The sequence below is a fragment of the Ochotona princeps genome, chromosome 17 (assembly GCF_030435755.1).
Source record: "Ochotona princeps isolate mOchPri1 chromosome 17, mOchPri1.hap1, whole genome shotgun sequence".
Classification (NCBI taxonomy): Eukaryota; Metazoa; Chordata; class Mammalia; order Lagomorpha; family Ochotonidae; genus Ochotona; species Ochotona princeps.
In genome coordinates, this window is record NC_080848.1 from 920,524 (window position 1) to 926,169 (window position 5,646).

Sequence of the window (5,646 nt, forward strand, 5' to 3'; positions counted from 1 at the left end):
TGCCCCCGGCCGCCCGCCCCCGCCCAGCCCCGCCGCTGCTAGGCAACTGCCGCACCGCCCTTCCCATTGGCGGGGGCGGGACCAGAGGCGGGGCTTGCGGCCGAGTCCTGGCGACGATTGGCCGGCTGGCGTGTCGCTCCCGGGGCGGGAGGCGGAGGCGCGCCGCGGGCTGGGGCCCGGAGCCGCCCGGGGCGCGGTGACAGCCGGGCCGGGGGCGGGCGCGGGGGCGGGGCGGCGCAGGAAGAGGAGCGGGAGGCGGGGAGCGCGGGGAGGCGGCGGACGCCGGCCGCGGCGGGTGAGTCGGCCGGGCGCGGAGGGGCGGCCAACGGGCTCGCGGGTCACGTGAGTTAGGCTTAGGGGACCCCCACGTGAGTGCGGCCGGCGTTACCCGGATGTGTAATGGGCGTCCCAGGGCTGGCGGCTTAGGAGGACGGCGGCCCTGAGACCCCCTGCCCGGCGGGCCCCCAGGCCTGGTCCCGCACCGTCGCCTCCCTTCGTGCCCGCGCGCCCCGGAGTTCTCCACGTGCGCCGTGTCTCCGCGTGAAGCTCAGGGGTTTCTGGAATCTGTTCGGTGGCGTGTGATGGACGGGGCCTGACCAGGCGCGACCCCCAGGCTGACCGTCCCCTGCGCGGGGTCCGGCGCTGGAGAGGCAGCTCCCGGCTCATCGCAAGGGCGCCTGAGTGTCCGGCACACGCGGCCGCCCCGGGCGGGGGCGGTCCCCGACTTTGAGGGGCTCTGCCCCTCTGGGATGTTCCGGGGTCCTGGGCTCCTCTGCAGCTTCCGGCAGCTCCCAGGGGTCTCGGCTGACCCCTACCCTGCTCAGGGCTCCCGGTCAGGGAAACGCTCCATTCGCGGCCGCCGTCGCCACACCGTGTCCAGCCACTCAGTCCTGGGCGGGAGGAGACCGAGTGGCCGGCAGGCGCCAGGCAGGTGGGAGAGCAAAGCTGGGACATGAGGACAGGGTCTGTGCCCTCAGTCCTGGGGGTCTGACCCCCAGTGATCCGGGGGACTGTGTTCCCCCAGTAATCCGGGAGGTGTCCTCAGGGGTGGGGTCTGTCCCCTAAGCTCCCCGGAGATGGGGTCCGTCCCCCAGCCCCCCAGAGCAGTTTGTCCCCCCAGCTCCTCAGGGGTGGGGTCTGTCCCCCCAGCTCCCTGGTCAGGGTTCTGTCCCCTCAGTTCCTCTGGTGGGCTCTGCCCCAGTAACCCAGGAGGGCTGTGTCCCCTAAGCTCCCCGGGGGCCCTGTCCGTGCAGCTGCCGTGGCCTCTGACCCTGGTGTCGGCCGAGTACCGGCAGCGTGAACCCGGTCCCTGGAGTGCATGGTGCTGGCCTGCCAGCCGGGCCGAGGGGCCCTGGTCTTGTGTGGGACGGCGGTCAGGCTGCCCTGGTGGGGTGGAGAGCAGCTGGGCGCAGCCTGCCGCCCCCACCCCAGGACGGACAGACAGACACCCACAGGCTCGGGGCGCGGCGGGGCGGCACTGGCAGGAGCCAGCTGGCCATCCACGTGCCCGGGCCGAGCGCGTGGCCAGGGCGACGTCGCGGCAGAGATGACCGGGTCCGGCGCGAGCGCCCCCCAGGACCCCCGACGGCGGATTGGGGGGGAGGCGCCGCCCCGCAGCTCGAGCGGCTTATTTTTAGTGGTGTTATGTAAGTGGCTTCACTGCACGTCATGCGGAGGGGGGGTCTCGGATTTAATTACACGATGACAGCCTTGGCTGTTGAGGCAAGCTGTTCTCCTGGCAAGGCGGGCCGGGAGGCGTGAGGCTTGTCCAGGGGCCGAGGAGGTGACGGCCAGCAGGACCCCTGCCCTCCCCAGAGGGCGCAGGTGGGGGGCGGGGGGCAGCCGCTCTTCCCCAGGCCCCACCCAGCACAGCTCCTCTCCCTCCCTTCACTCCGGGATTAATCTGCGTGTTGCCGGAAGGTTCCAGAGCCGCGGTGCTGGGTGGGGCCGGCGAGCCCATGGGGCCGTGCCTGGGCCCTGGTGCTGGGAGGGCCTGACTAGGCCTGACCACCTGCACACGGTCCCCCGAGGCCAGAGAGGACCCCTCCTGCCTCCACACACTCTGGGCTAGTCCGTGCTGGGGGTGGCCCAGGAGGCAGTGGGTCCCTGAGCCCATGGACCCCAGGAACTTAGGACGCTGAGCGGAGCTGCGTGAGGCCGTGAAGGGCACCCCTGTGGCTGGGTGTGCCCACAAAGCAATCCAGATGCCCGGGGCCTGGAGTGGCCAGCAGGACCTGGAGAACTGGCCCCCTCCCATGGGCTGCCCGGGGACCTCCTGCCAGCTCAGAGGCTCAGTCTAGAAGCCCCATGGGACCTGCCTCAGCCACTGGGCATGGGTGCCCCCCGGGGGCCTCCTGCCAGCTCAGAGGCTCAGTCTAGAAGCCCCAAGGGACCTACTTCAGCCACTGGGCATGGGTGCCCCCCGGGGACCTCCTGCCAGCTCAGAGGCTCAGTCTAGAAGCCCCAAGGGACCTACTTCAGCCACTGGGCATGGGTGCCCCCCGGGGGCCTCAGCAGGGAATGGCTTGCTCCTTTGTGACCCCCTCTTATTTATTTATTTATTTGGGAGAGACAGCCAGCCACACGTCTTCCACCTGGTTCACTTCGCACTTGGCCACGTGGCCAGGCTCAGCCGGGAGTTTCCTCTTGGTCTCCCACGTGCGTGCAGGACCCCGGGCACTTGGGCCGACCTCCACTGCCTTCCCAGGTACACTGGAGGGAGCTGGATGGGAAGTGCAGCAGCCAGACTTGAACTGGCGCCCACATGGGATGCTACGGGCAGTGCCTTTACCTGCTGGCCATACAACCCCTGTCTTATCCTGAGGCAAACTTCAAGCAGATCCCAGGGCGAGGACTGTCCCCCGAGCCCAAGCAGTTCTCTGCAAAACTGCCAGATCACCCCAAGACAAGGAGACTGCGGTTTGAGGAGGCGTGGCCACTGGGTCGGGGGTGGTCGGTCCGTGGACGTGAGGGAAACTGAGGGACTCTGGTAGTGTGGGCTGCAGAGAGGGTTGGCATGCTGGGTTTCACCAGGGCACCCCTGGTACAGCTGTGAACTGGGTAGGTGTGCACGGGTGGGCTTGGCACAGTCCTGCGCTGCCTGCAGGGACCAGGGCTGCATGGCTCCCATCACACTGGGGTCTGCCTTGTGACCTGACGCCATGGGACCAGCAGGCGGGGGCAGGACTTGGGCACCAGTCTGCGGGGCCAGCTGGTGACCGAGGTGGGGACCCTCCTGAGTGTTTGAGCCTGTAGGGTCTGAGGGCTGGCCATGGCCGTGGCGGGGCAGGTGCCTCCTGGAGCTGCTGAGGTGGCCCACGTCCCCCAGGAAGGGGGAGCCCTGTGGGACTGGGGGCGGGGAGGCTCCTAGCCAGATCCGGCCTCCTCGCTGGCGCCTCGGCCCCCAGGGGCAGGGCAGGAGAGGTGTGACTCCCCCCTTGGCGGTGGGCGAGGAGAGGTTCCCCAGCAACCAGCCCCCTTATGTAAGCGGGCGCCGCGCCTCGGCCTGACTCCAGCGCCTGTGGGAGGCGGCGCGGGGGCGGGGCGGGGGCGCCAGCGAGCCTGTTTGTTCCCCGGTACGGTGGTAGTCACCCGGTACCTGCTCGTTAGAACGCGATGGCTGACAGGGTGGGGTGAGGCACCTCAGGACGGTGACAGCCCCCGGTGAGGCGCAAGAGGCCACGGTGTCCATGCACCCAGAGCTGGCCTTGGGGGCTGCCCTGCTGGGATGGGGCTGGGCAGGACTGGCACAGGTGCCTCCCCAGAGGGGCTGCTGCCAAGGGTGGGGTCGGCTGTGTGCACCTGCGTGTCCCGCTCGAGCTCACCGAGACAGGAGGGACCTTGCCTCACTCAGGCCCGAGACCCCTCAAGTGACTAGAGAGGTGTGATGGACGTGGTGAGGCCCTGCGTTCGCGGCCGTCCCCACCCGCGCACAGACGGCGCCCCTCCCCCAGGGCTGCCTGCTTCTAATTTGAGCTGCTGGAGGCTTCGCGCGCTTCCACCCTCTTTTTTAATCCCATGTTTATTTAAAGCCAGATTTTGCAATGCTGCCTCAGCCCCGCAGTCTGACTTCTTGTGGCGGCTTCCAAACCCCCCGCGGCCCCCGGGGTGCTGTGCAGGTGGGCGCGGGACCGCCCCTTCCCAGGCATGTCCCTGTAGGTCAGCTGTGGTGTGCAGGACCTGCAGGGTGGCCATGCCGGGCACCCAACCCGTCGGGGCCATCTACTGTCTACTTTTTTTTTTCTTTTTCAAGATTTATTTATTTTTACTGGAAAGTCATATTTACAGAGAGAAGGGTCTTTCATCCGCTGGTTCACTCCCCAAGTGGCCGCAACAGCCGGAGCTGAGCCTATGCGAAGCCAGCAGCTTCCTCCAGGTCTCCCAAGTGGGTGCAGGGTCCCAAGGCTTTGAGCCGTCCTTGACTGCTTTCCCAGGCCACAGACAGGAAGCTGGATGGGAAGTGGAGCAGCTGGAATTAGAACCTGCGCCCGGATGGGATCCCAGTGCATGCAAGGTGAGGACTTTAGGGACTAGGCTACTGCACCAGGCCCTGCTGTGTACTCTTGATGGTCTACTGGCAGTGCGGGCCCTTGGGGTCCAGGCTCGTCTCTTCTGAGGCTGGGGTGGAGACCACCAGAGAGAAAGTTCCAGAAGCCCTGCGAGTGTGGCACTGTGCTGTCCGCCATGCACTGCTCCCTCCTGCTGGCCACGCAGTGCTGGGAGGCCAGTACCACAGGAGAGCGGGATGCCCACCTGCCCAGGTGCTGCAGGGTCACGGAGGCTGGAGTGACGCCCTGGGCAGGGCCTGGCAGGCTGAGTGCGGCAGAAACAGTGGGGGTTGGGAGGGGGGCAGTGCTGCAGGGACCACAGTGCTCCTGCTGCCAGGCCAGGGCATTCTCAGTGGTGTGGCTCCCCAGGGGTGCTGCTGCGGAAACCCTGTGACGTCAGCATCCCATGAGGATGCCTGTTCGAGTCCTGGCTACTCCAGTTCCCATCCAGCTCCCTGGGAGAGCAGCAGGGGACGGCCCAAGTGCCTGGACCCCTTCCCCCAAGTGGGAGGCCTGGAAGAGGCCTGGCGTCAGAGCCAGCTGTGGCTGTTGGGATCGTGGGGAGTGAACGTGCGGCTGGAGGATCTGTCTTTGTAACTGCTTTTCAAATAAATGAATAGATCCTACTGGTGTAGCGAGCCTGCAAGGCTGTGTCCTCTCCCAGCAACCCCTGTGTGTGGCATGTGGAGCTCGGACTGCCCACCTAAGTGGCAGACCGTCCCTGCACACCGGCTCTGTGGGCCTTGGCCAGGGTCTGCTCGCTTCAGCCAAGTCCCGGCTGCTACCTCAGGCTTGCTGGTGCTGGGCGGCCTGGGGCTTTCCTGTCATCCAGTGGGGACACCTCACAGACCTGGATTTGGCCCCGGGACATGGGCCAGGCGTTCCAGGGCAGCCGAGTTGCTGCCTGCCCAGGGACTCGGAGCCGTGCTGCTCATCCAGGAGCCCTGGCCAGCCTTGCTGGGCACGCCAGGGACAGGGTGCGGGGCCTCACGCTGCTTCTCTGATACCTGTGTCTGAGCTGCTCGGCCGGGCTGCCAGGCGGGGAGGCGGGCAGGGAACCGGATGTGGTGAAACTGCCCGCCACCTGGCGGACGCCAGA